We start from the raw sequence: 24,039 nt of genomic DNA on the forward strand, positions 1-24,039 counted from the left end.
TCATTTGTTATTATCAAGGATATCTCCTCAAGTTCTCATGTCTGAATAAAAACACACCTTGGGTTCAATATTAGGAACCAAGGTTACTGAACCTCTCCTCAATCCTCAGTACATCCTTACCCTCTCCCACTTAAATAAAGAGAAATCCTGTGTTCATATGAGCTTCACACCATCAGTACATATATTTTATTTCCTTTATTTTCCTGTAATCACCATTAAATGATTACGAGATTAATGTACTTTCACCAAAAGTGTTTCTGATATCTACAAAGTCCTTATATACATTATTGTAAACATTATTAATTTATAGTGATTTAAATCAGTGATTTTTTTTTTTCAGAAAAAAACTACCTGATTTATATCAATCCACCCTGCCTGCTAATGCTCCTAGCCACTTTTTCGTCAAGAAAAGAAAAAAAAATCATCCAACATGGAAGTCAATCAGGTTGGCTATTGTTGCTAGTCAAACCAGCTGTCTCTCTGAGTCACAACCAGTGATGTGCCGTAGACTATAAGTTTACGTCTACATACGTTCTCTACACGTAATCTACGCGTAGATTACATTGGGTTTTAGTTTACATAGACTACGTAGACAATTTAAAATTAATTTTCGAGGCTTTCATGAAAGAAAAGTGACATTTTGAACTATATTGGTTCCTAACAAACTGAAAAGAATCCTATTTACAACAAAATTTCTCTTCTCTTCTCTCATCAACTATGGAAGAAGATAAATAGTATGCAAAAAACAACAACAGATGGCAGTCGTGAGGCAAGAGTGGTCTTTTCCTTATAAAACACTAGTAGAATATTTCCTATGTTAGGTATTTTTCCTAGGTGAGAAATTGTTCGAATTTGGAAGAAAGAGTATGAAAAGTTCTCCTCACACATCAGCAACTGATACGCAGTATAATATTATTTTTATTCCACGGCGCGCCTTGCTAAGTTATCACCTTTCGCCATGTTGTTTACATAGAATACGTCATCTACGTATATAAAATAGTCTACGTGTAGAATGTAGACTATAGTTGTTTACGCGTAGACGCACATCACTGGTCACAACCCTTATTAGTTTTTGAAAACAGGTTTTTTAGTTGTATGTGTTTGCAATTAGGAAATTGAAGTATTTCCTCACTTTTATGTGTTCGCAATTAGGACGATTTAGGCACCGTGCGCAATTAGGACTCATCCAGGAAGCGTGCTCCACTCTGCCCCTCCTTTCCACAGGAGTTGCGGGTCTGCGCAGGTTCTTTGGCCTGTGGTTTCACTGCAGTTGATCACGGCATTAATTGATCTCATTAGTCAGTTCTTTCAAGCATTTCCATCCATTAAATAACTACGGTATTTTCCACTTGCTAATTACTACAGATATCGCATATCTCTATCAAAATTGGTCAATATTGATTTACAGAGTTGGTACAGAGAATGAATGAAATTCATATAATTTTCAATTAATTATGTGATTTTACTCTGGGAAGTTCGACTTTGAAGACAGCATAAAACGGAATCACATGTTTTTCTTCACAGATTTTGTACCAGAGCCAGAATAAGATTAACTCCAAAAATATTCAGTAAAGAAACGCTATATATGTTGTTCATATTATCAATTTGTAGCATTCGGAAGGTAAAATGTTTTACAGCGCCATCTTTGTTGGTTATTTAATTTCTGTTCGTCTTGCGTTAAGAGCAGCATTAAAAATAGTAAAAATTATATGAAATTTATTAAAATTGCTAACTACTGCTACCTTCTTCCAGTATCGTTTTGTCTAAATTTTCCATGGGTTGACTGTCACTTGTTAGTCTTTCAGAGAAGGATTGTACAGTCACGGACACTTCTGAGTTGTAACGATTCCATTGAAAGTTAATTGGATTTTTACAACCCAGAAGTGTCAGTGACGATACCGTTTAGCTATCCATACCAGAGTTCCTCAGGCCTGTAACGGGGGGGTTAGACTATAAAAAATAGCACAATTTAGCAAAGGTAACCCCAACTTCAAGTTAAGACATCTCTAATGAAACGGAATTGGCAAAATCCGATTACTCCACGTGGACTTGACAAGTACCGTCAGTTCCTATAACGGACGCTATTGGTGGGAAAGGTTTGAGGGGAGGATTTACTGGGCTTCACGTGGACGTGACGGGTGGTTGTTTACTCCTGTAACAGAGAGAACTGATCTTTCGGAACTTTCTTTGAAATAAAGTGGCGTTCGAATCAGGATTGAATTGATGAGTCCTTTGTGAACGATGAAATTGTTCATGAACTGCTATAAAATAATCGCGCACTTTCAACGTGACCTTCGGGCATCTTGTACGCTCGGATGTTAAACACAGGGTTTCTCAATACTTTGGAAATATCGTCATGTACAAGTTAAGGAAGGGAAAGGAATGAGTATGTTCCATTTCTTGTAAAATTTAGAACTCAACATTCTGTATGTATGTGCTCGTATATTGTTCAAATACTGAAAATATTATCTATTTCTTAATAATAAACTGAGTAAGTACTGTCCCTATTTAGAATAGTTACGTTTTATATGAACGAATTCAATAACCCCATACGAAACTCTAAGTGTCATTCACTCACCATTGTTCTCGGGATGAAAATACCCTTTATTTAGCTTCCCTAGCAACGTCCACTTCCATGGGCAATAACAAATATGGAAAATAGTGTTACATCACTAAACATTTAATTAAAAAGCCATGAGGTAGCTATTTTCGTATTTTGAGTAGTACGTTTTAGAGTTTATGTAAACTCTGGACTGAATCTTCTTATGTACGATAGATGTCACTCTTGTTTGATGCACCTCTTGTAACTTGGAATTGAACCATCTGCGTTAACTGCTGATCTGTGGATAAAGTAGGAGAAAAAATGTCTCAAAAGGCGTTGCAGGGTACATCTAAAAAGGGTATTCTCACCCTTAAAAATGAGGTAAGTTAGTGATCTTTTAATTATCTCGGTGAGGAGTCGTAATGGAAACATTTTTTGCCTCAGGGGCGATATGTTTTATTCATAATGTATGTAAGTAACCCGTAGCAGCGCACGAAATAGCCTACCGTTGAAATATCTCCTGAAAACTCCATTACCAGGTTGTCGGTGTTACAACTGAGTGACCAAATGCTGTACTTCATTGAATCGATGCTACGTGACGTCATGACGCGGAATTGAAGCATGCACAGCAGTTTGTGATAAGTAACAACGGACGGTTTAGAATATGCAATTCCTGCGGAGAAATTTACTATTCAATCACAGTGTGTGGCGCTTGGGTGTAGAGATAATGGTTGCCTGCATTGCGTAACCTTGTAGGGCTATGACCAAGCCCCCCCCTCTATTGAAAGTTGCACTACTCTTACTCCTCCGTTTTTGCCACAACCCCCAAACACTCAAATACAACGCTTATGTCTAGACCGAAACTAGAAAGTAGGAATTTCGGTGGCGAGATCCGAAGTCAGATATTATCATGATCTGCCATCAAGTCGACGATAAGATTTCATGACCACCAACTTCGACGAAATTCATCTAAAGTAAAATAATAATAATAATAAAATAAAATAACTGTATCAAAGTTTTAGGTAACCATTTGAGCAAAACAACTTGACCATATTTCTTATGTTTACTGTAGCCAGACAGAGAGGGTGGAAAATTACTAAAGATATGAGGTACCTCAGCCCATTTTTCAATATTATTCTCATTTGTTATAAATGTCTGAAAACGAAAAATCACGGCATGAGGATAATTTCAAAATGGCCGCCAGATCCAAATGTTCATTTGTTTATATTTGAACACGTAAATGATATAGAAATAGGTTATTAAATTGTTAACGATAGGGGTTCGAATCCCGGCCTGGACATGGATGTTTGTGAGTGTCCATTCATCAATTTCATCATATCATCACTCATCCCCATCTTCGTAAATTAGCCAAAAGTGGCACAAAACGCGAAGTAAAATAAAGCAAATCAATCAATTGTTAACGATTTTAAAAATGGTGAAGTGGCAAGGATTGGTTGATATGGTATTGAATAACCCCGAATAACAAACGAATCTAAAGAGATCAGGTGGTTCGGATCCCACTGTAAACTGTATGTCCAGTCCCAATTAGCCTTACTGTGCATAAAATGTACTTAAAACACCAATTCGAACCAAACTCTTTTAAGAGATCAGGTGAAAGAATAACTAAGAACTTAAAGTATTATACTTGGTCCGGTAGTACAAGGTGTATCAACGATGATGGTTAATCGCACGACAGAAAGGCGAGGAACTTGGCAGATGCTAAACATGAACCAAAGAGTACCAACTGTTGACGTCACTGGAATTGGCCTCTATTGTGAACACGTCGATCTATCAGTCCAGAACCATAGCCCGCTACGATCCTTCCAACCTAGACACTCGACCAGTCCGCACGCTATTGAAATAATTACAATTTCTGGCGTTACCCATCTAATGGCGCTGAACAGTCTGCTTCAACCAAAGACGCTTCCAAAGCAGGTGAACTTCACGACTGAGAGGGTTGTGGTTTAAGTATTTAGGTCTTTTTCTGTCGACACAATTGGAATTAGGAATGTGCAGATAAATTCAATTATCTCTTCAGAATGACAATTATTCGTGGAACACACCAACTAATTTGCACTTTCTCAATGCCGGTAGTAGGCTCTCTATGTTCTTGTAGATTTAGTTTCAAACACACTCTAAGAGAGGCACAGCATTATCGATGAATTTTCTGATTAATCCACGAAACACCAATAAAACTCGACGATGGATAGTGCATCATTAGAGTTTTCTCAATGTATAAATTATGTCCATACGTGCCGAACTACGCGTACAAGATGAGATAGATAGTTATGCGCTGGATTTGGAGCAGAGTGTGAATTCTATAATTTTCTTCGTTTTAAATTCAGCAATAAGCAAATGAAGACAGCTGTGCCGATTTCTGCCGACGAGCTCTAAAGAAAACCAATAATAATAATTATTATCATTATTATAACATAACAGGGTGATTGAATCTCAAAACATCAATTACTCATTTGTGTACAACATGATGTGACACATTGGCGTATCCAGTGATGGGCTAGAAGGGCATTCCCCTAGAAAACGAGGAGTAAAGATGCCATTTGGTTCATTGTATTTTTACGTCAGATCAGAAGTAAAATATATGTTATTCCATTTTCAAATAATTCAAAATAAAACATTGCCACAATATAGAAGTATACATTTATTGCACCCCTGGTGAAACGTTGTTTGCCCCTTCAAAGGGAAAAATAATTGTTTGTCCCCTCCCCTGAAAGTACCTTAGGGGTATGCAGTTAGGTCTCCACACATTCTCGATCTCGGACATAGCAGAAGTGACGTGATCAACACCAGACGCATTTTCGCACCCAGTGATGTGAACCTGCATTAGATCCAGATCAGGAACACCGATGGAAAAATTTTCAAGAGATGACCACCCAGGGAATCGAATCGGGTTTCCCATGTGGTAACCTGAAACTTTATCGAGTGAACAACAACGGTTTCTTCTTCCTTACTTTAGGACTAAAAGTGGTAAACGTTGTAAGTGCAAAAAGCGAAAGTGTTGGGAAATCGCATCGTTCAGCACATCAGCCCGTAAGAACGTTCACACTAGTGACCTCTTTACACGCCCTTTGAAGTACTTAGAGGGCTACCAGCCACTTTTCACGTTTACCACATTATAAAGCATGGCACATTGCACAGTTTAACGTGGAAAACGGTGTTTGAATTATTGTGGCACTTACAGCGATTACCAATTTTAGTATTCAATTAATGTATTCGGAATTCACAACCAGGGAAAATATTTTTTTTCTTTTAAAAGAATGGCGGAATGTGAGCGATTTTTTTCGGCATGCTATGAAAACGCGTGTCATTGTTGAATGTTGCGTGCCAACTTCGCAATATTCGATGTTTCAATTGGAACAAATCACTGGTTAACAGGACGAATCAGGACTATAATACCAGGCACTTTGCACCGCTACTTTCGAAGTTAAGCTACTGTTTCCAAATAGCTTACATTTTTCGGCTGTTCTTGTCTTAACTTGCTTTAAGGGAGGTTCCACTTATCCCTTTGTACACAAAGCAATAGTAAGCATAAACTCGACCATACACAAAATAACAATTAAACATCTACTCACTAACAACGTATATGCACAAAGGTGCACATGCGAAGTTCACTCTGCACGGGTCAGGGTTGAGCGCCTCTAGCGGAGAAAAGTTTAATATCAGCGAGCACAGAATTTGTAAGGACAAAAGCGCCGAGACTGAAAGGATCGGAGCAGGTTGTGACAGAACAAACTTAGAAGTAACGATGTTGATGGTTTTGATTTACTTAACTTTCTTTAAACCCCTGGTGAAGAAAGTATTGCTGTGACACTCGTATCAGTTTGGTTCCCCAATGCATAATACACACAGATTTTAAAATGTCAAAATGAAAAGTTAACTGAACAATTCGAACGGTATGTAGAAGGTGACTCAGCGTTCATCTACCATTTTGATTCACGTAGTACTCATGTTGCCCCAGAGTATAGGGATGAGGCGATGTGCGCAGACACCATTTCAGTCAACATGGATCGTTGGTCGGCTGCACATCGTGCATTTGCTGTTGAGACATTTTTCAAGAACAGCTAATCTCTTGTCATGACGCAGCGACTGTTTAAAACGGCCCTTGAATATTGGAAGTTATGGGAGGATACCCAATCGCCACAACACCAACTGGGTGAAGAAGTTCGCACAATAACTTCTGCGTTGGACAAGATGCCATACCGGCAGCCACATTCTTGAGTATGATTGAATATGTGCTGAATTGCTCGAGTGCGCGAGTGCATTAACCAGGATGGACATGATGTTATTTTAAAAACATAGCAACGTTTCGTGTGTAGTGAAAAATGACATACATGTGTGTTGGTATCATGTTTCAAAGTGGTAGATGAACGCTGGGTCCCCCTGTATATGGGTATTCCATATGTTGTGTTCGATGCATAAAACGCAGTCCGGGAGCTCAAATTTCAGCATGTAGTCCGCGTAATACAGGGTGGGTCTAAAAGTCCCAGTACAGCCTATTGTTTTTTAGAAATTGTAAGGAAAATGAAACATTTGAATACACCAATGTAAATTGGGTATGACAGCCCACCTTTTAGGGCATAACACAACAATGCAGGCCCGTAGCCAGAAATTCTTAGTGGGGGGGGGGCGAAGTCAATCCTAGAGGGGGCAAATTTGTAATATATTGTGTTGCATTGGCAGATATAGCAAGGCACTTGCCCCCCCCCTCCTCCAAAAGTGATAAGTAACAGGAAATGAGTGATATCTTGAAACTCCAACGAACAAAAAAAGTCGAACAACATGAAATAACAACATTTCGATAATGACCTATCAGACTACCAAAGAATATAAAAATAAAGTTTAACATAAATAGGCTAATCGGGACTGTATCTACTTTATATTTACAGGTCAATAATTTTAATAGACGATTAATATGTACCAACAGCTTTGGGCTTCTCTGCAGAACTGATCAAGAAATTCCTTTATAAATCGTGCTTCATAATGATTACCTCTAGTTTCCAGTATGCAAGATTTTTACGCACAAAGGAATCTAACGAGAATGCAACAACACCATTGTGTTTTGTTATGCAAGAAAAATCGAATTTAGTAAATAATAATGGTTACATATTATCTACACTTTGATGAATTGTGTAAAAATTTGTAATACATATTTTGTAGGCCTACTTGCTAAAACATTAAAACATGGGTCCCTTACTCCACCATGGATTCTATTTGATTCAAATAAAAGACTCTTGCATCACTACAGGCAATGTTTGCCCACTGCTTACGTTAACCATTTTGCAAAATATTGCGTTGTTGAAATACTGTGTTTGACACCCGACAAACAAATAGGAATCACTTGATTGATCAATGACTTCTTGGATTACAGTGCCATCATTAATATTTCATATCAAGTTTTATAGAGGGAAATGTTGTATCCTGTTTACATTATGAAAAATACCTTCCTTAATGACTGTGGTACAAAACCGAACGATGTAAGAGGTCTCCTTCGCCTTACCCCATTTCCGCGTTACAAAGTCTCTGGGCCGCTTATCGCCATCACTTTTTGAACAGAAGCGTACAAACCCCAAATATCATTATCTTTTATGCTGATACAGTGATACTGATTTCTTCCAGTCACAGAATGGCTTAAGATCTATAAATAAAATTAGCAAAAGAGTTGACATAATTATTTGTCAAAAGATAAGGTTGTGCCTGAGGTACTTTAACAGACAACGTTTGCTACAAACAAAATGTAATATTATAAATATAAGAAAATAAATAGGATATAATTTGAGAGATTTTCAATGGTATTTGTTTGACTGTAGCTTTTTTGTACTTGTCATTTTCGTGAACCTATATTCATAGGGTGCCGCCTGACAACCCCCACAACTTTCACAGTGTGTACAGGACATCAAGGCAAGCAACTTTTCTCAGTCACTATTTGCTCGTCTAATTCTTCTTTCGATCTTACAAGCAATCGAAATATGGCATCATCTATCCTTAATGTATGCAATCCCATTGATAGCTTCGCAGTTGCAAATGGCATTTATTTTTACTACCGTTTAAAATTCTGAGCAATATATAACATGCTATGGAAACTATATCATGCAAACAGTCAGGGTTAAAACTTAATTTTTCCTTTATAAAATGGATATCATAACACACACCTATGTTGCTTATCATATTTGATGTGTTTGCATAGAGAAATGATTCATAATATTTAATTGATTGATTGATTGACTTACTTTTTTTTTACATCGCCTTTTATGCCGCTTTTGGCTAATTTGCAAAGATGGAGATGAGTGGTGATATGATGAAATTTATGAATGGACACTCACAAATATCCCTGCCCAGGCCGGGATTCAAACCCGGGACCCCTGGCGTCGTAGCACGATGTGCTAACCACTCCGCCACAGGGCCCGGCTCATAAGATATGAAATTGTTATTTACACTCCATATGATGCTTAGTGTAACCCGTATCTATCTACACATTTTATCGCTTTCTAACCGAAAGAATAAATGTGAAATACTATCACATTTTCATCGTATTTCATAATAATTTGAGCCGGTAAGTTGTCCTACATCTTTCACTAGCCGACCTCCATGATGGGATGGTTACATAACACATTACGAAGCCAGGGGTTCCAGGTTTGAGCCTGGGCATGAGTGTTGTTTGTGAGCAGAGGCGAAATCTTAAATTTTTATCTGGAGGGTCAAGTACCAGGGCAAACGTGCCAATAATAGTAATAATAGTAGTGGTGGTAGTGATAGTAATAATAGTAACATTAAAAGACGTTATTATCGTCGTAAATCGTGCAAATGGGGTAGAAGTCGGTGCTAAAACATTTGTGTTTGAACAAATGATTTGAAATAATTTTTCCAACACGTTCAATTTCATGTTAGCTAATAATGGAAAACAAGCACACAAACTATTTTTTCGAAAGACAGAATATGCATGACGAACGTTATTGTACATATGACAGGTATAACTTTCATGTACAACATATATTTTACACATATGCAACATGGAGCGACGTAAAATAAGAAAATACATGTGCAACATGTTAACGCTAAATTGTGTACGTATTCAAAGTTTATTTAATATGTATATATATTATTTAAATACATTACATGATAAATTCATTCGCCAAACTGTCTCAAATGCGCGCGCCGCAAATTTGCGAGCGAAGCGAGCAAGAAAAGTTTACGAAATGTACTTTCATTTGTATAAAATTTGAAATCGAGGGGGCAATTGCCCCTCTGTGCCTCCTGCAAGTGCCTTTAACCGTCTGGAAGAAAAATTCAAGAAACACTTGAAAATTAATTTCATTTTGAGTATCCATTTGTCCTGCTATCCTTAGATTCTGCTAGTCATGTATCTTTACTTCAATGTTTGCCCCCCTCTAGATTGGGCATCCGTTCAAGATTGGAGGAGGGACAATGCCCCTGCCCCCTGGGGTGGCAGCACTGTGTGTGTGTGTGTGTGTGTGTGTGTCTCTTCATCAATTTCACGTCATCACTCATTGTCACGATTAGCTAGATGTGGTAGAAAAGCAACGCTAAGTAAATGTAAATATATATATATATATATATATATATATATACACACACACACACACACACTCCCCTCTCTCTCTATCACATGAATCGCTATTACCAAACGGTGGACTGGAGAAACAAAAAATTATGCAGTTTAAACTTCATAGCAACACATCCAAGAAAAACATTCAAACACATTAGGGACCTTTAATACAAGACTTCTCAAAATGTCACAACTGTTCTAGATACTTAAAATTGCGAGATCATTTCCCGAAATCTGAATGTGGAAGGTAATCCCCCCCCCCAAAATACTGATACATTATACGGAATACCACACACGTTCATAAATCATAAAATCAATAAATGTATGTTACGTTGCTAGAGTAAAAGGGGATATAATATTGTAAAGAGCAGTGAGAATTCCAGGTAGGAATGTGTTGTGTATTTCTCACAGGGGGGGCAGAGCAGTCTCTCAGGGGGGGCAGTTGCCCCCCCTGCCCCCCATCTAGCTACGGGCCTGCAACAATGGCCGCCATTTTGAATTGCCATCCATTATTTTAAATGGGAATGGGGTCATGTGGGGTATCAAAACATGAACATTTTGCCAGGAATATATTTGTTTCAAAGGGATCTAACATTTATCTTAACAGTGTAATTACAGTTAACAGTATATTTTTTACCGGGCAAGTTAAGACTACTACAGTGTTTACAAAATGCAACGTCCTGCTCGAGAAAAGTGCTTGCCACACCTACACGAGCACGTCAGCTGGGTGCAAGTCTACTAACTTGGCCACGACCAATCAGTAGCACCATACGCTCTGCAAAGTTTTACCCATCATGCTAACCTTTCCTCCAGCGGTGGTATGAGACTCTATTTCACTCAGGGATCGGGAATAAGTACACTGTCCAACGTTAGAGAAAGTTTAATGAATGTAGCTGGATACACTTATGCAACTATAAACGTTGTAAGTTTAGCACACGCCCGTGTAGGATTTGGATTGGATTGATTTGGTGTTTTAAGTCCACTTTATGCACAGTAAGGCTAATCGGGACTGGACCTACAGTTTAAAGTGGGATCCGAACCACTATGTGCCCCCGCCGGGAATCGAACCCGGGACCCCTTGACTACAAGGCAACGACGGTACCACTGCGCCATCGGGGAGGCCTCGCCCGTGTAGGATATTACACTCACTTGGCCAATATATTGCCACACAATGGGGGGAGAATGGCTTCTGCAAACTGGGAACAGATACACTGCTGCGCTGTCCTCTGGGGTCGTATCCTTAGCTCCAACAAACGTCAGGAAGTGCAGTCCTTTGCTAGCGCCGACTTCTATAGCTGCAGGCTTTTACAGGGAACTGTTGGCTTTCGGGGAACAAAGGGGCATCTATTAGGTTCACCCTCACGATAACCGTAGTATTTCACTGACCTGTAATTTACCTTCTGGGCGGTTGCCTAGAAACCCCACACCACACTATCCTGGCGGGGTGCCGCAGGTTGATAGGGGGAGGAAGCCTCTCGCAACAAGCGGAGCGGGTCCTCTCACTCTAAAGTGGAGTTTTTCTCTCTCGCCCTTAAGCGGAGTGGGTATCTCTCACTCGAAAGTGGAGTGGGTTCTCTTGCCAAAGGCAGAGGTCAACCTCTCTCGCTGGAAGGCGGAGTGCGGCTTTTCTCGGGTGCTTGGCCTCTCGCAAGAGCGGAGTGCACCTTCCTTCCTTCCTTCTTTAAGAAGCTTGGCCTCTCGCAAGAGCGGAGTGCTCCTTTCTTCCGGGTCAGTTGGTAAGAGAGATCTTATCGTGAGCCGACCTGAAAGCCAACTGAAGAAAATCTGCTCCGCGGCTGGTTATATAGCCTCGGTTCAGGTAGCGCCTCTAGCGCCGTTCACGCGAACTACGTGGAACCGTGCTAGAGCAGGCAAGGCCATCTCTACGGCAGACGATTGAACTACGTGCTCAAGGCACAAACGATAAATACATATTATAATATTAAACGTGTGCTAAACGTTAATATACAATTATAAGAAATATTACATATTCTTTGCGACCACGCAGGGCCTTATTAAGAGAACAATAATAAATCACTACTGATAAACAAAATTATCAAAGCAGGTATTAACACATGTAACATTGAACAAGTAAATAAAATAACTTTGAACCTAATAACAATGGTTACATATACATCGAGTAAATAAACATTAGCGTTACTAATGAGAATGATCTCTCAGGATCATTACAAATGCCCCTCTCCTGGGGAAAAATTTTGAAGAAATTTAAGTTCAAGTTCTTAAATCAAATTCCAAATTTCTGAAAAATTTTTTGAACACTTAACACACATTTATCTCCCCTAGTATTTCACTTCTCCGTCCGGGGGAACACTGAAATAGGCGCAGATTATCGAAGTTCACTCGATCCACGCTTTGCTTCGTCTTGGGATGAACCAGCAAAGCAGTGTTGTTTCGAAGGTCAGTGGCAATGAAAGGGCCGATGAACACCTCGAAAAGCTTAGCTATAGTTCTAGTCTTTCTAGAGCTAAGCTTGTGATTCCTCACTAACACTAAGTCATTTTCGCGTAATTCCCGGGCATGTCCTTTAGTTTTAAACTTGCGTTTTTCACACTTTCTTCTCTCACGGGTCTTAGCGAGGATTAACTTTTGGTTCCAATTGGTAATTTGGGCGTCAGCTTCGTCATTGGGCCAGGTGAAATGGTCCAGCACTTCATTGGGCATTGTCGGTTAAAGAATAATTCCGAAGGAGCATATCCAGTAACTTCTGACACAGAATTGTTCAGCAACCATGAAATGTCTGTTAAATGTTTTGACCAACGCTGATGTTCACTATGGCAAAACAGTCTAAGCAGTCTGACTATTTCTTGGTTCATTCTCTCTATGGAGTTACTACTGGGGTGGTAAGCTGTAGTGAAGAAATATTTGATTTGCTTGCCGTCAAGATATTCCTTCCATATGTGTGACGTAAACTGAGTCCCTCTGTCGGATAAGATGGCTTTTACTTTAGGGAAATGTGTAAAGAAACCTCTTTCCATTACATTTACTACTTCTCTGGCAGTTCCACGACGTAATGGATAAACTGATACAAACTTGGTACCTACATCCACAAGGGATAGTATATACTGATAACCTTGTGAGATAGGTAATTGACCTATTAAATCAATTGACAATAGTTCATGAGGCTCCTTTTGACTAATGTGGAGTTTTTCCTTAAGAATGCCCAACTTATCCATTTTAGTTTTAGCACAAGTAAGACAGTCTCTGATATGCCTAGCTATATCTTGCTTTAACTTTGGCCAAAAGTATCGGAGTTTGACCCTTTTAAGAGTTTTTCCCAACCCAAAATGTCCTTGCTCATCATGGTTGTCTTTTATAACTTTGGTTTTAAATTGCTCAGGCACACATAATTTCCACGAAATTTCGTCACCAGAAGTCTTTCTGAACAATAAGTTCCCATGAACTTGGTATAATTTTCGCAACTTGGCCTCTAAAGGAGAGTCTTCTTGAGAGTTTTGGTTTAGAAGCTTAATGATAGGCTGACAAAAATTATCAGTTTCTTGTGCTTTGGTCCAATTCTCAGCATTCTCTAGCTCTTCTCGTTCTTGCCATATGTAATTTACATGAAAAACTTGGGATTCTCTTCTATATGATTATCCTCTGCTGGATACCTACTGAGTACATCGGGAATTACATTATCCTTTCCTTTAATGTAAATTATTTCGAAAGAGTAAGATTGTAATTTTAATGACCACCTAGTAAGGCGACAGTTCCAGTTCTTGGAATTTTGTAGCCAAATTAGACCTCTATGATCTGTGTAGATTTTAAAGTGTCTTCCTTTTAAATAAATTTCAAATTTATTTACACCAAATAATACTGCCAAGCATTCTAACACGTGAATAGAATAGTGCATCTCATTATCCTTTAGCTTTCGGCTAGCATATTGGATGATGGCTTTTTCACTTCCTTCTTCTTGAAACAGTATGCAACCAAGACCTTTAGTAGAGGCATCACTCTGAATGCAAAATTCTTCGTTCAGATTAGGTTGAGCTAAGGCTGAGGCACCAACTAATTCTTCTTTGAGCTGGTTAAAAGCTGTTTCTTGATCTTGATTCCAAGTCCATGTACAAGCCTTGGATAATAGCTTCACTAGTGGTTCTGCCTTTGCCGAAAAGTTTTTAATAAACTTCCTTCGCCAGTTAGCCAATCCCAAAAATTTTCTAACGTCTTTCCTACATTTAGGTTGAGGGAACTTAAGGATGGCTTCGTTTTTCTTGGGATCTACCTTAATTGTGTCTCCAGAGATGAGATGTCCGAGATATACTAGTTCTCCCTTTACGAAATCACATTTTCTTAAGTTAACTTTGAGACCCACTTCTTCCAATCTATGGAGGACCTTTTCAATATGCCTCAAATGAGATTGAAAATCTGCATCAAAAATTAGAAGATCATCAATGTATACAGTTAGATATTCTTCAGTCTCGGGGCCAAAAACTTTATGCATTACCGAAACAAAAGTTGAAACAGCATTAGACAGGCCATAAGGCATCTTCAAAAATTCGTATTGCCGACCTTTATAAGAAAAGGCAGTATACTTTCTGCACTCAGGTTTTAAAGGAATTTGTAGATATCCAGAGGACAGGTCCAAACTGGTAAAATATCGAGAACCTTTGAATATTTGAAGACTCTCGTCAATGGGTGGAACTGAACTTTTTGGTATAATCATGATAGCATTAAGCTGCCGAAAATCTAAACACGGTCTTACGCTTCCGTCAGGCTTATCGACAACCAGTAAAGGATTCAGGTAGGGAGAGACGGAAGGTTGTATGATATTCCACGTCTTCCATAGATTTAATTCTTTTTCCAAAGGCTTTCTCTTGGAAAGTGGTTCCGGATATGGAGCCCGGTGGACAGGTTCAGAAGTTTTCAACATAATTTCACATTCAGCAGTTTCCATCGTTCCTGGTCTTTCAGAAAACACCTCTAAATAGCGTAGCAACACTTCAAACAACCCCTGCTTTTGGGAATCATTCAATATATTTATAGCTTCGACCTTCTCTTTGAGGTCCTCAGGGCTATTCATCCATTCATCATCCTCTTCTTGGATTCTTTGGACGTAGCGTACTATATCTATATTTAAGGGATTTCCCTCTTCATGTTCAGGAGTCCTTCCGAAGTATAAAATAACTTTATTATCTTTGAAGCTAATCTCAGCTTCATGCTGCTTAAGAAAAGGCATTCCTAATAGAAGGTCCGTTCCGAAACCTCTGAGGATAAACACTTCTGTGCTGAAATTCATTCCACCAATTTCCAATTCAACACTACGACTTCCATAAACTCGTTTCCTGTGACTTCCAGAGAAATCAACCAACCTTACCTCTGGTACTTTTTGAATTCGTATTCCTGGAACTTTTTCCACTAACTTAGTCCACACCGAATGACTAAGGATTGAGCACTCACTACCTGTGTCAATAACACAATTCAACAAAATGTCCATTAGTTTGGCCTGAATAATAGGAGATCTGTATTTAGTTCTGGACTCACGTGCAGATTTCAACTCTTGTTGTAACCAACTTTCTTCTGTCTCTGTTAACTGGAAATTAACTTGTAACTCTTGAACATCTCTTGTAGTTGAAATTAGTCTCTCCTTCGAAGCCCCTTGCCTAAATGGGAACGAAGCAAGAAGACAAGGTCCTAGTTTGTTTGACAATATTGGGACCTTTGATTCTGATGGAACTCACGAGCCGTATCAATAGCTTCCTCCTGTTCAGATGTCAGGTCATCTCTTATCTCAGGAGGCCTTTCCAAGTTTCGAGGAGGATTTGGTCTAGTAGAATTAGGAACATCAGAGTTTTGGTTATTTTCTCTAGGTCCTGGTGACCTGCTACCTTGGTTACGGTTTCTTAGGAAAGCATTTCTCTGACCAACATTTCGAGTATTACCATATCGTGCACCCCCACTATTATATCTCCAAGCCCTACCATTAGTGCCTTCTCTTCCAGTAGGTCTAGATTCGATGTTTCTTACCTTAAGATTTTTAGCTCCATTAACTTCCTTTACTCGTGAATCCTCTTTGTTTTTCCAAGGCTCTGGTTCATCGTAGATGTCAAAGTCTTTCAAAAACTGAGTTAGTTCATACACTGTCCTAGGAGCATGGGCTAGACAAAGGCTTCTCATCCGATAAGACAATTGTCCAATAATTAAGTTAAGAACTTCACTTTCACTGAAATTCTCCGCCAGATTCCTGTATGCAGCGTAAACACTCCAAGCAAAGCTTTCCATGTTTTCATACACCAATCGAGAATACTTTCGATTTCTGACAGCCGCCAATTGCCTTTGTTTAGCTTTCTTAGAGGCAAACTCTTCTCTGAACCTATCACAGAAATCTGTATAATCAACAAAGTTATCCATGTTGCCGGCTAACCAATGTTCTGCCTTTCCAGTAAAAACTCGGGGAAGTAATTCAAGCCGATAGTGTTCTGGTACCTGCATGAGCTCGAAGCTAACATTGAGCTCTCGGAGATATTTCTCAGCAGATTGTGCTTCTATATCGCCTTTAAATTTAGGTATATGAGCGATATCTGCCATTCTGGGCATCTTAAAGTGCGACTTTCGCCTTGGAGGGAATTCATCTGAACTATCACCATCACGAGGTCTCTTTCTCCGTTCTAGTCGGTCTTTATCTGTAATACAGAATGGGTTTCGCACTGTAGCTGGATATTCAAATGATTCTGCTTCGGGATTTAAGCTTCTATCTGGAGTCACTATAGGAGAACTTATCCCATGAGTAAGCTCAGGTTGAATTTTTAAATTTTGGAACTGCACCTGCAAGTCGTCCACTCTTCTAACAAATAGCCCAGTTTGTTCTTGTAATTCCCGCCTTAAGCTTACTTCCAGTTTCTGATTTTGTACTTGAAGATTTTTAATCTTATCTACAGTTGTCCTCTCAACTTCATCCCGAAGAGTGGAAGTGGCAACCTCAATAACTTCATGCTGCTTTTGGACTTCTCTTTCTATGACTTCAGTTCTGTCATTTAACACTTGAACAGAAGCTTGCATGGACTCTACTGTGTTTTCAATATTTCTTACCTTCTCCTCATGAAGTTCACTATTCTTTTCTCTCTCAGCTAAAGCTTGGGCCAGCTCCAAGTAAGAACCCATTTGTTTAATGATTTCACTTTGCCAAGATCTTAAAGGTTCTACAGCTTCACTAACATATTCTTTTAACTTTACAGTTATTTTCCCCATTTCCTCCTGTAATTCTCCTCTACGCTTTTTATCTTCTTCCTCCTTCTCTTGATTTCTCTTTTCTTCTAGACTTTCAACTAATTTCTGAAACATCTCCAAGTCTTCTTGTCTTCTACCTTCCGACTCTTTTTTTTCAAGTTCTCTTTTCTCTTCAAATTCTCGCTTCTCAAGTTCTCTTTTTTCTTCAAATTCTCGCTTCTCAAGTTGTCTTTTCTCTTCCTGAATCTGCATTATAGTTTTAAGCTCTTGCAGCTCTTTTTTTCTTTCAGCAGCTTCTAGCAGTCTTTTCTCTTCTGCTGCAGCCATTTCTTTTTTTCGCTGTTTCTCTTCCTCAATCTTTTCATTTTTCCTTTCCTCTTTATCCTTCATCAACCAGTCTAGTAAACCTTGAGCTACTGGAGTCTGAGCAGAGAAACTTGGCTCCGGATCGGAGGTTACGGCAGGCATTGACAAACATGTCTGACACAAAAGTTCACCTTCAGTTATATTAGTCATCTCTTTACCTTCACAGTGCCAATGGAAATTTTTATGACACTGGCTACACTGGAAAGAGTCTTTTCGCTCTCCCTGGTTCCTACAGCAAGCAAATTCAGTCTCTACCTCCATTGTCTTCTTAGATCTGCTTCGTAGAGTCTTCCCTGCTTTATCACTGTCCATGGTTTCACGTAACTTCTCCACTTTAAAAGCGGCAAAATACTTTGAAAGGGTGCTTCCAGCTGTTTAACACAACCACTAGTATTTCCGATAACAGTTCACACTAGTATTGCACTTGCCAGTAATGTAAACAGTTCGGGTATATTCACTTCGGGCCCCACGGTGTAAGCGCCAAATAACTTTGCAACGTCCTGCTCGAGAAAAGTGCTTGCCACACCTACATGAGCACGTCAGCTGGGTGCAAGTCTACTAACTTGGCCACGACCAATCAGTAGCACCATACGCTCTGCAAAGTTTTACCCATCATGCTAACCTTTCCTCCAGCGGTGGTATGAGACTCTATTTCACTCAGGGATCGGGAATAAGTACACTGTCCAACGTTAGAGAAAGTTTAATGAATGTAGCTGGATACACTTATGCAACTATAAACGTTGTAAGTTTAGCACACGCCCGTGTAGGATATTACACTCACTTGGCCAATATATTGCCACACAATGGGGGGAGAATGGCTTCTGCAAACTGGGAACAGATACACTGCTGCGCTGTCCTCTGGGGTCGTATCCTTAGCTCCAACAAACGTCAGGAAGTGCAGTCCTTTGCTAGCGCCGACTTCTATAGCTGCAGGCTTTTACAGGGAACTGTTGGCTTTCGGGGAACAAAGGGGCATCTATTAGGTTCACCCTCACGATAACCGTAGTATTTCACTGACCTGTAATTTACCTTCTGGGCGGTTGCCTAGAAACCCCACACCACACTATCCTGGCGGGGTGCCGCAGGTTGATAGGGGGAGGAAGCCTCTCGCAACAAGCGGAGCGGGTCCTCTCACTCTAAAGTGGAGTTTTTCTCTCTCGCCCTTAAGCGGAGTGGGTATCTCTCACTCGAAAGTGGAGTGGGTTCTCTTGCCAAAGGCAGAGGTCAACCTCTCTCGCTGGAAGGCGGAGTGCGGCTTTTCTCGGGTGCTTGGCCTCTCGCAAGAGCGGAGTGCACCTTCCTTCCTTCCTTCTTTAAGAAGCTTGGCCTCTCGCAAGAGCGGAGTGCTCCTTTCTTCCGGGTCAGTTGGTAAGAGAGATCTTATCGTGAGCCGACCTGAAAGCCAACTGAAGAAAATCTGCTCCGCGGCTGGTTATATAGCCTCGGTTCAGGTAGCGCCTCTAGCGCCGTTCACGCGAACTACGTGGAACCGTGCTAGAGCAGGCAAGGCCATCTCTACGGCAGACGATTGAACTACGTGCTCAAGGCACAAACGATAAATACATATTATAATATTAAACGTGTGCTAAACGTTAATATACAATTATAAGAAATATTACATATTCTTTGCGACCACGCAGGGCCTTATTAAGAGAACAATAATAAATCACTACTGATAAACAAAATTATCAAAGCAGGTATTAACACATGTAACATTGAACAAGTAAATAAAATAACTTTGAACCTAATAACAATGGTTACATATACATCGAGTAAATAAACATTAGCGTTACTAATGAGAATGATCTCTCAGGATCATTACAAAAGTGAATTTGATTTTTAAAAAATATTAATGAAAGATTAGAAAAATACTTTCAAGAAATATTCAAGAAACGGTATCAACTGAAGTTTTGCCAATTAACTCCAACAACAACATTTTACCGCTGAAAGGAAGCGAAATTATGTTAAATGTCTACGTTAAAGTTGGGAGAGTTTCTAACATTGCTGAAGTAATCACTTCAATAATTTAGAACCTTCCTCAAAGTGGCATCTACTGTTTTCCGTGCAACAAAATAAACTTTCCACAAAATTAATTATAAATACTCTATACGGAACTCAGATTTCAGCATGTTAGCCCTTACAATATTGTTAAGTGTAATTTCGAAAATCGACTTGTTTCAAAAGAATCTCATATTTTTTTCTAATAGTGTAACTATTATCACAGGTGTAATTTTTTTGAGCGAGCTCATAGAGACCTCAAAGCTAGTAACTGTCTACAATGTAAATTTGTTTCAAGACTATTAAAGAAATATAATAAAATGTTATTTTAAGAAAAATCCAAGCTAGTGTATAAAATGAAGTTTTAGAAGTCAAATTCAACAATAATACTCATCTTTTGAAAGAAACTGAAATAATGTTTTATACTTTTGTTAAGATTGTGAAAATTGCCAACTTTGCTGGAGTAATTGCTTCAACATTTTAGAATACTCTTCAAAGTGACATCTATTTTCCGTGAAACAAAATCAAGTTTCGTCAAAACGAGTTACAATTACTCTTTATAAAGTGATTTTCTCGGGATATTAACCAGGTGATTTCCTGTTGGCCTCCTAGCTATCGAGAGCTAACGTCACTCTCATCTTCAGGTATTCAAGTGCTGAGAGTGAAGTTATCTCTCGAAAGCTCGGAAGCCTATGCGAAAATCACCTTGTTGATATCCAGAGAAAACCTCTTTTTTTATTCGCCCCCAGTAAAGATTCAAGAATAATTTATTTACTTTTGATATTTGTCCAACATTTCAGCGACATATAGAGTGAGTGATCCATTGAAGTGTAGACCGCCGCGTTAGGGCTGGCGCTATCGACAAGCGAGGCACTCGTTGCCGTTTGTCGGAATCGCAGAGTGGCGATGAAGCAAGCACACAACAGTTTCCGTAATTTTAAAAAGTTATTTATTTAAAAGATTTATAAAAGTAGGTGTTCAAACTAGTCGCTTTCGATGCCCAGATATTTTGATACGTCTTTATTAAGACATCCACTAACGTAAGCTGGCGAGGGGGGCTAGAAACCGGTTTTGACGGGGGTCCTGAAAGTAGACACAAGACTGTGAGTGATAGGGTGCTTGTTACGTATGGTGCTTTTTCTAGTGTATTCAACGTCAAAGTGCGTTATGGCTCAGCAAATGTTTTCTACCTCACAGCGTGTATTTGCTTACGATTCATATGTGTTAACTCGATCGGCACGTGAAGTTCAAAGGCAATTTGAAACAAAATTCCCGGGTATAAAAGTTCCATGTCGTAAATAAACCACTCTTTAAACTGGTTACGGAAACTTGCGCGCTTGATTCAAGGACAGTCTACAGTGCCAACATACGGCCGTGAGCGCCTCGCTTGCCGATAGCGCAAACACTCACGCGGCGGTCTACACTTCAGTGGATCGCTCTATACATGAAATTACTTTTCAACTCATTACGGAAGTACAAACTAATGTTCAACTTTACCTTACGTATTGCATAGTTATTCTAAAATCGACGAAAGAAAACTAGCAGAATAATTCCTAACTTCACCTATAACGGTTTATTTTTATGTATGGCATGTGTCTGCCAAGCAAGATTCAATTATCGGGACAGGCTATTCCAGATGAGAATTTTCCGGTACTTGTCCCTTCATAAGGAAAATATGGTATGATCCTTTATGGCTTCTGCTGTGTTTTGACCACGTGTGTTCATTATTGTCCCTTAATCCATTCCATCTTATCACCATTCATCCTGATTAAAATTTGAACAGTTTTTCATGCATAAAGGTAGATCAATTATTGCACTTTTGTGTAATCATTAAAACTACTTCAATTAGGTATTGGCAGTTAATATTTAAAAACGGTCAGAGTATTTTTTACGGTAGTGAGATGGCAGCGGAAATTTACGGTATTAGACCGTTACTTCTTGGGTCAACTGTTTATAGTGAGAGAAGGGAATTTTTCTTTTTAGAGAATCTAACTATATTCATTACCTTATCAACGAAGTTAACTGAATTGATTATTCAAATTAACTAACTGTAAATTATATATTTAAAAAAACAACTAAGTTTCTTAGCTCGTTAATATATTCATTGTGTTCTGGATTAATGAGTACCAAATACGAAAAGTAACACAACAGTTACGTGTTCGTCACACAATCTTTCCCATTGCTTATGTCACTTCCAAGTACAGTTTTTCAGTTCTTCATATCGGTTTCGGGAATCTATGGAGCAAAGCAGTGCGCGCTACTGTAAACGGCTGGTAGCTATAGCCTCGTTTTCCCCTCCTCTCTTGCGCGTTGATTGGACGAAAACATAATCCAGTGCGGTTAAATTAAAGTGAGTTTTTCTTTCGACATTTTCTTGCGGAGGTTGAACGTCACCGCCTGAAACCAACTAAGGGAATACTAGAGTTGTCGAGCTGGATCTTTGCGCGGTTACAAGGTAAGAGGAGAACGATGCGCAGTGGCTAAATTCCCCCCTTGCTACTGCGCAGCCGGTCTTGTTCATGCTTCACCCGCAAAGTTACAGCCAGGGTTGTTAAACATCGAGGAATTATAAATAAATTCAATTCCGGTCCTAGAGAGAAAATCAGTAAGCGTAAATGGGTTCTGGATGGTAAATAACCTATTTATCTGTAAAGTACAGTAAAACCTCATTAATCCGGACTAATGTGGGGATAAATGGACCGGTTTAACGAAAGTCCGGATTAACTGAAATAACCTAAGAGAACAGTAGAAAGTTCATTAAAACTCCGTTTATAGCAACAAAACACGTTTATTATGGTGTATTTAGAGGGCATAGGCCGAAATACACTATACAGTACAGTACAAAGACTGCGAGAAACAGAATTCCATCAGTGGTTGACTGCCTTTTCTTTGGGAAATTCTCTTGTTGGCTTCTAGCCACATTTAAAACCTTGCATTCTGCTTTTTTTCCCGTTTGCCTGACCGAATTAAGCTCAGTCCGGCTTATCGGGCTACGGATTAACGAGATTTTACTGTATCTCAATTCGGTCCAGGAACTTTTTGCCGGATCAATTTAAATACAGTCCAGGAACGTTTGTTTCAATAAAACAATACGCAACTTGGAATAAGTTGGAATAGAAATAAGTTCCCTGTCCTGCAGAGGAACTCAATATAACTCATTGGAATTCACGGGTTCCCTTAACAACCCTGGTTACAGCTCGTCAAATCTAATTTTAAAACAAGAACTACGCCCATTGAAGCCGCGTAGCATACTCCATACCAGTCTAAACGCTGGAATACGTTTTCGTTTCTTTCACACATTTACTAATGCGAAAGCTATCGTACGGTGTAGTTATTGACCATGAGCATTCTATAGCCCCTCAATAACTTACGTATTCGCGTACGCGGTGTGAACCAAGGGGCATTGATTTAAATTAGGTGATTCTTTTTAATCATATTTATTGAATAATGTACATAAGGATTTTGTAGATATCAGAATCACTTTTGGTGAAAGTACATTAATCTCGTAATCATTTAATGGTGATTTTTATACTCTAAGAAAGGAAATAAAGAAAACAAAATATATGTAGTGATGGGGTAAAGCTCATACGAAAGGAGTTGGTGTTTTAAGTCCACTTTATGCACAGTAAGGCTAATCGGTACTGGACCTACAGTTTAAAGTGGGATCCGAACCACTTGTGCCTCCACCGGGTATCGAACCCGGGACCCCTTGATTACAAGGCAATCACGCTACCACTGCGCCATAGGGGAGGCCCTCATATGCAAGGAAATGTAATATGGAAACTGTAAACACACATAAATTTATATTGATTTCAAGTTCAATAATTTATGGATGCAAGAATAGCAAACATTTTATGTAGAATAATATACAAAATACTGATCGTCTTAAACTGTAAATAGTGTAAATAAACATGGCAGCTGATATTTTGCAAACTATCATAAAAAATGCCCAAATTCAGTTGCATATATTATAAAGAAATATTTTAGGTTACAAATTGCATCCAGAATGTTTTATTTACTGAAAAAGAAGTTACTGATATTTTTATAGTTTCATTAACACACTCAACTAACATACCCATACTAGGTTTATATGTACAGTATCAGAAACAAACATGTATATCTAGTCTACATATAATACTTTATCTGCTTTAATGAAATATTTTACAGGGACGTTTACCAAAAAAGCGTTCCCATAAAAAAATAAGATATGTATGGTGCCACAAACCATACAAGCAATTTGATTTTAAGCGTGTCTTTAATTTCAATCAAGAAAATGCGATTTAAATTTAAAAAATAATCAAAAATGTTTTTTTTAAATTAAAAATCATGATTTTTTTATCCAGCCTGGTGTGTACGCTTGCAAAAG

The sequence above is a fragment of the Lepisma saccharinum genome, unplaced genomic scaffold (assembly GCF_977018435.1).
Source record: "Lepisma saccharinum unplaced genomic scaffold, izLepSacc3.1 HAP1_SCAFFOLD_438, whole genome shotgun sequence".
Classification (NCBI taxonomy): Eukaryota; Metazoa; Arthropoda; class Insecta; order Zygentoma; family Lepismatidae; genus Lepisma; species Lepisma saccharinum.